Below are 11,120 nucleotides of genomic sequence, written 5' to 3' on the forward strand. Positions count from 1 at the left end.
AAAAGGTTTGTAAATGCTTCTAACTATTCCCTTCCTCCCCTTTAAAACCCTAATAGTTGTACAGATTTAACAGAAAAGTTTAAGATAACTATATAATAGTCAAAAAATTAGAGAGCAAAAACAAAAAAAAAATTAAAAAAAAAGCAAAAAAAAAATATAGACGTTAGCATTATGGCTAAAAGAAAGATGTTGTAGAACTGTAATTTTTGTAGAGTTTAGACTAAGCATAAATTCCTACTCTTTGCCAATTGCATACTGTATTGAGGAGGATATGAGAGGCTGTGATGGCAGCTCCTAACTGCAAGCATTCCACCTATTAAATAAAACTTGACTATTGTTAAATGATGCAATGAAATATTAAAGATACAACAGCTATTGTCTTTTTATCGATTAATTTAACTTGAAGAATGACACAGCTATCGCTTCATATCTTCGTAACCTGCTATTTGCTAACCTTCCCATCATCCTCTGCTTTAGTAGTTTCCATATTTGTTCTAGACCTTCAGGGCAAAAGACAGCCTAGAACCTTAATGTTGAAAAAAAACAGTAAAAAAAAATATATATATATACAATCTTTAAAGAATTTCTGAAACTGTTTACAAGGAATTTTGAAAAACAGGGGATGTTTAAAAAACGATGCTGGCTCTGTTTTTCTGTAAATACATTTGCATATTTTGTAGGTCTTTTAATTGTAATGATAGAGAAAAAAAACAAGGAAAAAAATTATTTAAATGAAAAAAGCACGATATTTATCTTTGGTAATTGACTTTAGAGCAGTTTAAAAAAAAAATAATGTTGCTTTAGAATAAAACTCAGATTCAGAAAAAAAAAGTCAATTAACTATGAAAAAAACACATATATTTTAAAATATATCATATTTATTCTAAGTTATTTCCACGGTGTGAATTTTTGATTTTATTTTCTGTTGTCTCACTCGTTTTAGTTGAACTAAAAGAGTGCAATGATCATATTTAAGTTTTTCTTTTTTTACAAATATATAGAAATATAGATTATATATAAATACACACTTATAGAATTTAATCCTGCAATGGATCATGGTTTAAGTTTTTTCCATTCTTCTTGTTGTCAAATTCTTGTCAGGCCTTGTATTTATAATGGGCATGGAGCACTATAGGAACCCTCACTCGGGATACCCATTACCTATTTACTATAACCACTTAATACAATCTCGCGGGCCTGTCTTGCATCGGATGGGTAGATTTATGAAATCAAAAACTTTCAAATCATTTTGATTATTCAAAAAACTGAAATAATTCTGTGATCCTTGCATTTGTTCATTAGAATGCTGGCCGAGCCTTTTTTAATATTTCTGATGGAAATCATCCTTTGCTTCCTTCTAGTTCTTTTCCTTTCCTTGCCCACTTTCCATTCTTACTCTTTCTCTCTTCCTTTGATTCATGCTGTTAGTAAGTACAGGTGTGTACTGCAGCTGCATTTCCGTCCAACTGCTCTTTTCACTCTCGATTACCTTTAAAAAAAAACAAAAAAAATCTCCTTGTAATCTTCTGTAATTATTGAATGACGCTTTTCAGCTTAGCCCTAAATAAAGCACAGTTTAAAAAAAAAAGTCTCTGTGACTGGAACTTTGTTTTGGTTTTTCTTGGGTTGTGCCTACAATATGCAATCATAGTATAGAATATCACATTACATTATAGTATAATAGTAACATTTATTAATTAGATAGATAGATAGATAGATAGATATGAGATAGATAGATAGATAGATAGATAGATATGAGATAGATAGATAGATAGATAGATAGATGGATAGATAGATGGATAGATAGATATGAGATAGATAGATATTGGATAGATATAAGATAGATAGATAGATATGAGATAGATATGAGATAGATGATAGATATGAGATAGATGTAAGATACATAGAGAGATAGATAGATAGATATGAGACAGATAGATAGATAGATAGATAGATAGATAGATAGATAGATATGAGATAGATAGATATATAGATATGAGATAGATAGATATGAGAGATAGATAGATATGAGAGATAGATACAAGATAGATGTGAGATAGATGTGAGATAGATATGAGATAGATGTAAGATAGATGTAAGATAGATATTAGATAGGTAGGTAGGTATGTAGGTGGATGGATGGATAGATAAATAGATAGATATGAGACAGATAGATATGAGATAGATAGATATGAGATAGATATAAGATAGATATGAGATAGATAGATAGATAGATATGAGATAGATAGATATGAGAGATAGATATGAGAGATAGATATGAGGTAGGTAGATAGATAATAGATAGATATGAGATAAATAGATAGATATGAGAGATAGATAGATATTGGATAAATAAAAGATAGATAGATAGATAGAAGATAGATGTAAGATAGATGTGAGATAGATGTGAGATAGATGTAAGATAGATAGATATTAGATAGATAGGTAGGTAGGTAGGTAGGTAGGTAGATGGATGGATGGATAGATAGATATTAAATAGATAGATAGATATGAGACAGATAGATAGATATGAGATATATAGATAAGCCCAAGTACCTTGAGTCACTTATGTCAAAGCTCAGTGATGAGCATGCAATCTTTACAAACTATCAATGTACCAAAAGAAATTGGTAGATTCAGCCGTTGATTATGTAATATATTTTCTTGTGTTTATACTCTTATTATGTGTGGTGTTCAGTAGAGATGAGCGAACACCAAAATGTTCGGGTGTTCGTTATTCGGAACGAACTTCCCGTGATGCTCGAGGGTTCGTTTCGAACAACGAACCCCATTGAAGTCAATGGGCGACCAGAACATTTTTGTATTTCGCCGATGCTCGCTAAGGTTTTCATGTGTGAAAATCTGGGCAATTCAGGAAAGTGATGGGAATGACACAGTGACGGATAGGGCAGGCGAGGGGCTACATGTTGGGCTGCATCTCAAGTTCACAGGTCCCACTATTAAGCCACAATAGCGGCAAGAGTGGGCCCCCCCCCCCCCAACAACTTTTACTTCTGAAAAGCCCTCATTAGCATGGCATACCTTTGCTAAGCACCACACTACCTCCAACAAAGCACAATCACTGCCTGCATGACACACCACTGACACTTCTCCTGGGTTACATGCTGCCCAACCGCACCCCCTCCCCCCCACAGCGCACACCAAACTGTCCCTGCGCAGCCTTCAGCTGCCCTCATGCCACACCACCCTCATGTCTATTTAGAAGTGCGTCTGCCACGACGAGGGACCGCAGGCACACACTGCACAGGGTTGGCACGGCTAGGTAGCGACCCTCTTTAATAGGGGCGGGGCGATAGCCCACAATGCTGTACAGAAGCAATGAGAAATATAATCCTGTGCCACCGCCATCAGGAGCTGCACACCTGGGCATAGCAATGGGGAACCTATGTGCCACACACTATTCATTCTGTCAAGGTGTCTGCATGCCCCAGTCAGACTGGTAATATGCACCTTAACAGTAACCGCGTTGGTGGTAATGTGGTGGTGACTGCGGACCTAGTAGCACGGTTGTATTTTGTTGGTTTTCGGAATGTGGCCAGGATTAAGTGGGCCGTGGCGGGGGGATGGTGGGGGGGCTCTCTTGTAGTGTCGGTAAAGGTGAAATTCTTGGACTGCCACCAGACGAACCAATGCAAAGGCATTTGCCAACAATGTTTTCCCTGTTGGAGGAGGAGGGGGATGTTTTTGAGGCACTACGTGTCCTCTCCACGTGTCCGTGGTTATATGCACCTTAACAGTAACCGCGTTGGTGGTAATGTGGTGGTGACTGCGGACCTAGTAGCACGGTTGTATTTTGTTGGTTTTCGGAATGTGGCCAGGATTAAGTGGGCCGTGGCGGGGGGATGGTGGGGGGGCTCTCTTGTAGTGTCGGTAAAGGTGAAATTCTTGGACTGCCACCAGACGAACCAATGCAAAGGCATTTGCCAACAATGTTTTCCCTGTTGGAGGAGGAGGGGGATGTTTTTGAGGCACTACGTGTCCTCTCCACGTGTCCGTTCCATGTCAGCAATAGTAGCACTCAAGACAGGCCCCAGTAACAATTCTGAAGCAGCAGTATAGCGGGAGCGCAGTCTTCGTTCCATGTAAGCAATAGTAGCACTCAAGACAGGCCCCAGTAACAATTCTGAAGCAGCAGTATAGCGGGAGCGCAGTCTTCGTTCCATGTAAGCAATAGTAGCACTCAAGACAGGCCCCAGTAACAATTCTGAAGCAGCAGTATAGCGGGAGCGCAGTCTTCGTTCCATGTAAGCAATAGTAGCACTCAAGACAGGCCCCAGTAACAATTCCGAAGCAGCAGTATAGCGGGAGCGCAGTCTTAGTTCCATTTCAGTAGCCTTAGTATAGCCAAGGCACAAGTGACATTTATGTAGCTAAAGTGTAGGCCAACCCCACACACCTTTCTGTACCATGAGTGCAGGCGAAGAACATAGAAATTACTATGATTACACTGTAGGTGAGGGCCCCAAAAAAAAATGTACCTCAGTAAAAATTGGCCATGCCCAACCAAGATGGCAGGTGAATCGCTTTGGTTAATGTGGCTTAAGTGGTAACTAGGCCTGGAGGCAGCCCAGTGTAACGAAAAATTGGTTCAAGTTAAAGTTCCAACGCTTTTAAGCTAATTGAAACTTATAAAAATTGTTCTGAAAAATTATTTGAGTGAGCCTTGTGGCCCTAAGAAAAATTGCCCGTTCAGCGTGATTACGTGAGGTTTCAGGAGGAGGAGCAGGAGGAGGAGGAGGAGGAATATTAGACACAGATTGATGAAGCAGAAATGTCCCCGTTTTGGATGGTGAGAGAGAACGTAGCTTCCATCCGCGGGTGCAGCCTACGTATTGCTTACGTATCGCTGCTGTCCGCTGGTGGAGAACAGAAGTCTGGGGAAATCCAGCCTTTGTTCATCTTGATGAGTGTTAGCCTGTCGGCACTGTCGGTTGACAAGCGGCTACGCTTATCTGTGATGATTCCCCCAGCCGCACTAAACACCCTTTCCGACAAGACGCTAGCCGCAGGACAAGCAAGCACCTCAAGGGCATACAGGGCTAGTTCAGGCCACGTGTCCAGCTTCGACACCCAGTAGTTGTAGGGGGCAGAGGCGTCACCAAGGATGGTCGTGCGATCCGCTACGTACTCCCTCACCATCCTTTTACAGTGCTCCCGCCGACTCAGCCGTGACTGGGGAGCGGTGACACAGTCTTGGTGGGGAGCCATAAAGCTGGCCAGGCCCTTAAAGACTGTTGCACTGCCTGGGATGTACATGCTGCTCGATCTACGCACATCCCCTGCTACCTTGCCCTCGGTACTGCGCCTTCTGCCACTAGCGCTGTCGGCTGGGAATTTTACCATCAGCTTGTCCGCAAGGGTCCTGTGGTATAGCAACACTCTCAAACCCCTTTCCTCTTCGGGAATCAGAGTGGGCAGGTTCTCCTTATACCGTGGATCGAGCAGTGTGTACACCCAGTAATCCGTCGTGGCCAGAATGCGTGCAACGCGAGGGTCACGAGAAAGGCATCCTAACATGAAGTCAGCCATGTGTGCCAGGGTACCAGTACGCAACACATGGCTGTCCTCACTAGGAAGATCACTTTCAGGATCCTCCTCCTCCTCCTCCTCCTCAGGCCATACACGCTGAAAGGATGACAGGCAATCAGCCGGTGTACCGTCAGCAGCGGCCCAAGCTGTCTCTTCCCCCTCCTCCTCATCCTCCTCATGCTCCTCCTCCTCCTCCTGTACGCGCTGAGAAATAGACAGGAGGGTGCCCTGACTATCCAGCGGCATACTGTCTTCCCCCGCCCCCGTTTCCGAGCGCAAAGCAGCTGCCTTTATGGTTTGCAGGGAATTTCTCAAGATGCATAGCAGAGGAATGGTGACGCTAATGATTGTAGCATCGCCGCTCACCACCTGGGTAGACTCCTCAAAATTACCAAGGACATGGCAGATGTCTGCCAACCAGGCCCACTCTTCTGAAAGGAATTGAGGAGGCTGACTCCCACTGCGCCGCCCATGTTGGAGTTGGTATTCGACTATAGCTCTACGTTGTTCATAGAGCCTGGCCAACATGTGGAGCGTAGAGTTCCACCGTGTGGGCACGTCGCACAGCAGTCGGTGCACTGGCAGCTTAAAGTGATGTTGCAGGGTGCGCAGGGTGGCAGCGTCCGTGTGGGACTTGCGGAAATGTGCGCAGAGCCGGCGCGCCTTTACGAGCAGGTCTGACAAGCGTGGGTAGCTTTTCAGAAAGCGCTGAACCACCAAATTAAAGACGTGGGCCAGGCATGGCACGTGTGTGAGGCTGCCAAGCTGCAGAGCCGCCACCAGGTTACGCCCGTTGTCACACACGACCATGCCCGGTTGGAGGCTCAGCGGCGCAAGCCAGCGGTCGGTCTGCTCTGTCAGACCCTGCAGCAGTTCGTGGGCCGTGTGCCTCTTATCGCCTAAGCTGAGTAGTTTCAGCACGGCCTGCTGACGCTTGCCCACCGCTGTGCTGCCACACCGCGCGACACCGACTGCTGGCGACATGCTGCTGCTAACACATCTTGATTGCGAGACAGAGGAGGAGGAGGAGGGTGCTTTAGTGGAGGAAGCATACACCTCCGCAGATACCAGCACCGAGCTGGGGCCCGCAATTCTGGGGGTGGGTAGGACGTGAGCGGTCCCAGGCTCTGACTCTGTCCCAGCCTCCACTAAATTCACCCAATGTGCCGTCAGGGAGATGTAGTGGCCCTGCCCGCCTGTGCTTGTCCACGTGTCCGTAGTTAAGTGGACCGTGGCAGTAACCGCGTTGGTGAGGGCGCGCACAATGTTGCGGGAGACGTGGTCGTGCAGGGCTGGGACGGCACATCGGGAAAAGTAGTGGCGACTGGGAACTGAGTAGCGCGGGGCCGCCGCCTCCATGATACTTTTGAAGGACTCAGTTTCCACAACCCTATACGGCAGCATCTCAAGGCTGATGAATTTTGCTATGCGGACGGTTAACGTTTGAGCGTGCGGGTGCGTGGCGGCGTACTTGCGCTTGCGCTCGAACACTTGCGCAAGCGACGGCTGAACGGTGCGCTGAACTACACTGCTGGATGGGGCCGAGGACAGCGGAGATGAGGGTGTGGGTGCAGGCCATGAGGCGGTAGTGCCTGTGTCCTGAGAGGGGGGTTGCATCTCAGTGGCAGGTTGGGGCACAGGGGGAGAGGCAGGGGTGCAAACCGGAGGCGGTGAACGGCCTTCGTCCCACCTTGTGGGGTGCTTGGCCATCATATGTCTGCGCATGGTGGTGGTGGTGAGGCTGTTGGTGTTGGCTCCCCGGCTGAGCTTTGCGCAACAAAGGTTGCACACCACTGTTCGTCGGTCGTCAGGCGTCTCTGTGAAAAACTGCCAGACCTTAGAGCACCTCGGCCTCTGCAGGGTGGCATGGCGCGAGGGGGCGCTTTGGGAAACACTTGGTGGATTATTCGGTCTGGCCCTGCCTCTACCCCTGGCCCTGGCCACCGCACTGCCTCTTGCAACCTGCCCTGCTGATGCCCTTGACTCCCCCTCTGAAGACCTGTCCTCCTGAGTAAGCGTTGCACACCAGGTGGGGTCAGTCACCTCATCGTCCTGCTGCTCTTCCTCCGAATCCTCTGTGCGCTGCTCCCTTGGACTTACTGCCCTTACTACTACCTCACTGCAAGACAACTGTGTCTGATCGTCATCGTCCTCCTCACCCACAGAAAGTTGTTGAGACAGTTGGCGGAAGTCCCCAGCCTCTTCCCTCGGACCCCGGGAACTTTCGAATGGTTGGGCATCAGTGACGATAAACTCCTCTGGTGGGAGAGGAACCGCTGCTGCCCAATCTAAGCAGGGGCCCGAGAACAGTTCCTGGGAGTGTTCCCGCTCCTGAGCAGGTGTCATTGTAGTGGAGTGAGGAGGCTGGGAGGAAGGAGGAGCAGCAGACAGAGGATTCGGATTTGCAGCAGTGGACGGCGCAGAACTGCGTGTTGACGATAGGTTGCTCGAAGCACTTTCTGCCATCCAGGACAGGACCTGCTCACACTGCTCATTTTCTAATAACCGTCTCCCGCGTGGACCCATTAATTGGGCGATGAATGTGGGGACGCCAGAAACGTGCCTCTCTCCTAATCGCGCAGCAGTCGGCTGCGACACACCGGGATCAGGAGCTCGGCCTGTGCCCACACCCTGACTTGGCCCTCCGCGTCCTCGGCCGCGTCCACGTCCTCTAGGCCTACCCCTACCCCTCAGCATGCTGTATTACCAGTGATTTGATTTCACAGGCAGGAAATAAATTGGCGCAAGACTGCAGGCCAAATATAATTTTTTCCCTTTTTGGAAAACGAAAGGCCCCACTGCCTCTAGTGAATGAATAATCTAAGTTTAATAACTGTGCTGTGTCCCTGCGAATGTGTCACAGAACGTGAGGGTAGCAGAGTTATTATAACTCTGGCAGAGCAGGTATTTTTTTTCCCAATTAAGGAAAGCAAATGGCGAAGCCAGCAGTAAAGCGTAGCTGGGTGCGTATGATTTAGCAATGTTTTTCACGCAGCTCACACGTGTCCACCGCCCGTAAGGACGGACAGAGGCTGGACAATAGATTTGTTTTCACTTGTTTTTCCACCAAAAGGCAGCACTGCGTATATTCTATGAATAATAACTGTGTTGTGGCCCTGCCTATACAATTCTTTCCCTGCAGTATCAATGGAGGGTGGAATGCTCTGCAGAGGCGATTTTGAGAAGCCCAAAAAAAATGCAGCACAGCTAACAGCAGCCTGGACAGTACTGCACACGGATAAATATGGCCCTAGAAAGGACCGTTGAGGTTCTTGAAGGCTACACTCACTCCTAACACTCTCCCTGCCTATGCAGCACTTCTGTCCCTAATGCCAGGTGCAACGCTCTGCAGAGCCGATTTTGAGAAAAAAAAAATGCCACTGCTAACAGCAGCCAACACACAGCTATCAGTGGCCCTAATAAGGACCTTTGGGGGGTCTTGAAGCCTACACTAACTACCAATTCTTTCCCTACAGCAGCTCCGGTACAAACAGCACTGTCCCTCATCTAACTCACACCGCATCTGAGGCGAGCCGCGGGAGGGGCCGACTTTTATATTAGGCGAACACCTGATCTCGCCAGCCACTCACAGCAGGGGGGTGGTATAGGGCTTAAACGTTGCAGGGGGAAGTTGTAATGCCTTCCCTGTCTTTCAATTGGCCAGAAAAGCGCGCTAACGTCTCAGGGAAGGAAGTGAAAGTAACCAGAACACCGCATGGTGTTCGTTACGAATAACGAACATCCCGAACACCCTAATATTCGCACGAATATCAAGCTCGGACGAACGCGTTCGCTCATCTCTAGTGTTCAGTACTTTCTTCCACATGCGCCCTGATTTAATCGACAGAAATGCAGAGTTGGGTTTTAACCTTTTGTAATGTAGATGTGTAAATTCCGCTACCCAATGTCTGGCCTTATCTTTTATTGGTTACAGTATTCAAACATTCAGTTGCTTACCGAATCATATTGCAATCTGAAACACAATTATGAGGCGCAAACAGTGCCTTATACAGATTAACTTTGTTTCTTTCATAGACCGCCAGATGCTGCCACACTATTTGCATAGCATGGCCATTCAGTTTAATGGAGGCCACGCTGTACAAATGGCATAGCCACACTGAGCTAACCTACAACTCAGTAGCGCTCTAATGCGGGCTTCATTAGCTGCACAACATCTGTATCTACTTCACTTTGGAATATTAGTGTAAGGCCCAAAACTAAATTTTGGTAGTTGACAGCCTACTTATCCTGGACTCTAGTTTCAAAGCTTTCTAGTGTTAGCATATTAGCTTGACAAAGACCCAATTAGGGGTCAAAACGTCGTCTGCTATTTTATGTGTTATGGGAGAATAAAAATTACTGAAGATTTTTGCACCAACGATGCTGCCACTTTATTTTTCTTTCGTTTGAGCTGTGGGACTTGGTCTTACTCCCAGTGGCTGCTGCATCACAACTGTGTCCTGCCCCTAATGGGGTTTTTCCTGTGCTGTTTGTGGACTAGCATATAAAGCTATATCAGTAGACCACCGATAGAGTTCATAAAAAATAAAAGTTTACCGTTAGGCCTCAGTCAGACCAGCTTTTTTTTTTTTGCGCATCAAGTGAGCGAAAAAAAATTATCTGCTCTGATGTGCAAAATGCGCTTTGACGAAGCTCCGTGCTACTGGAGCAGCTGTGCTTGTAGAATTGCTCTATTGAATTCAATGAATGGCTGAGTGCTGCCTCTGATTCATCACAGCACTCAGCCAATCAGAGGCAGCGCTTTCTTGAGGAGGGGATTTTTCAATCCCCGGCCACCAGAATACAGATGAAGACTGCTGGGGATGGGGAGAAGAGCCGGACAGAGCTTCTAGGTGAGTTTAAAAAAAAATTAACAACTAGGGATGATTTTCAGAGTAGGGCTTATCTTTCATGACCCCCCGAAAACCATCGCTGCAGGGGTTGCTCTGACCCCAATGCTTTCAATGGGGCGGTAGCAGCACCAGTATCATTGAAAGCAATGGGATATCATCGCAGTCCTCTGCCACAGTTGTCACAGGTGTGAAAGCTGTGGCAGGGGATCCTTTTTTTAAATTCCCATGGGGAGTCCCATCATCACTAAACACTGTGACAGTGCTGTCACAGTGTTCAGTAATTGGAGGACTCCCCACGGGGATTAACGGACATCACATGATGTCTTTGAGCGCAGAACGGAGCTTATTGGCGCGCATGTCCTATCTTTTGCAGGTGCTAGCATTTTGCGCCTCTAAAAACGCACATCTGAACACTTCATAGGAAACCAATGGCTCTAATGGCCGCAATTTGTTTTGCGCACATAGGCGTGCAAAAAGAAAATTGCTTGTCTGACCGCGGCCTTAGGGTGCAAAACGTTCACCTTACCAGAAGACTTGGCATGATGAAGTTTGTTTATAGGACCACGAATGAGAGGTGAATAAGTGAAAGAAATGTGTATGGCATCAAATACAAAATATCTTACTACTATACCCTAATGATTATAATAATTGCCTGCCATGCAGAGTGTGACACATCCAAGCTCAACACACACCGAAGCTTAATGGACCTTCTCTCAC

The sequence above is a fragment of the Eleutherodactylus coqui genome, chromosome 5 (assembly GCF_035609145.1).
Source record: "Eleutherodactylus coqui strain aEleCoq1 chromosome 5, aEleCoq1.hap1, whole genome shotgun sequence".
Lineage (NCBI taxonomy): Eukaryota > Metazoa > Chordata > Amphibia > Anura > Eleutherodactylidae > Eleutherodactylus > Eleutherodactylus coqui.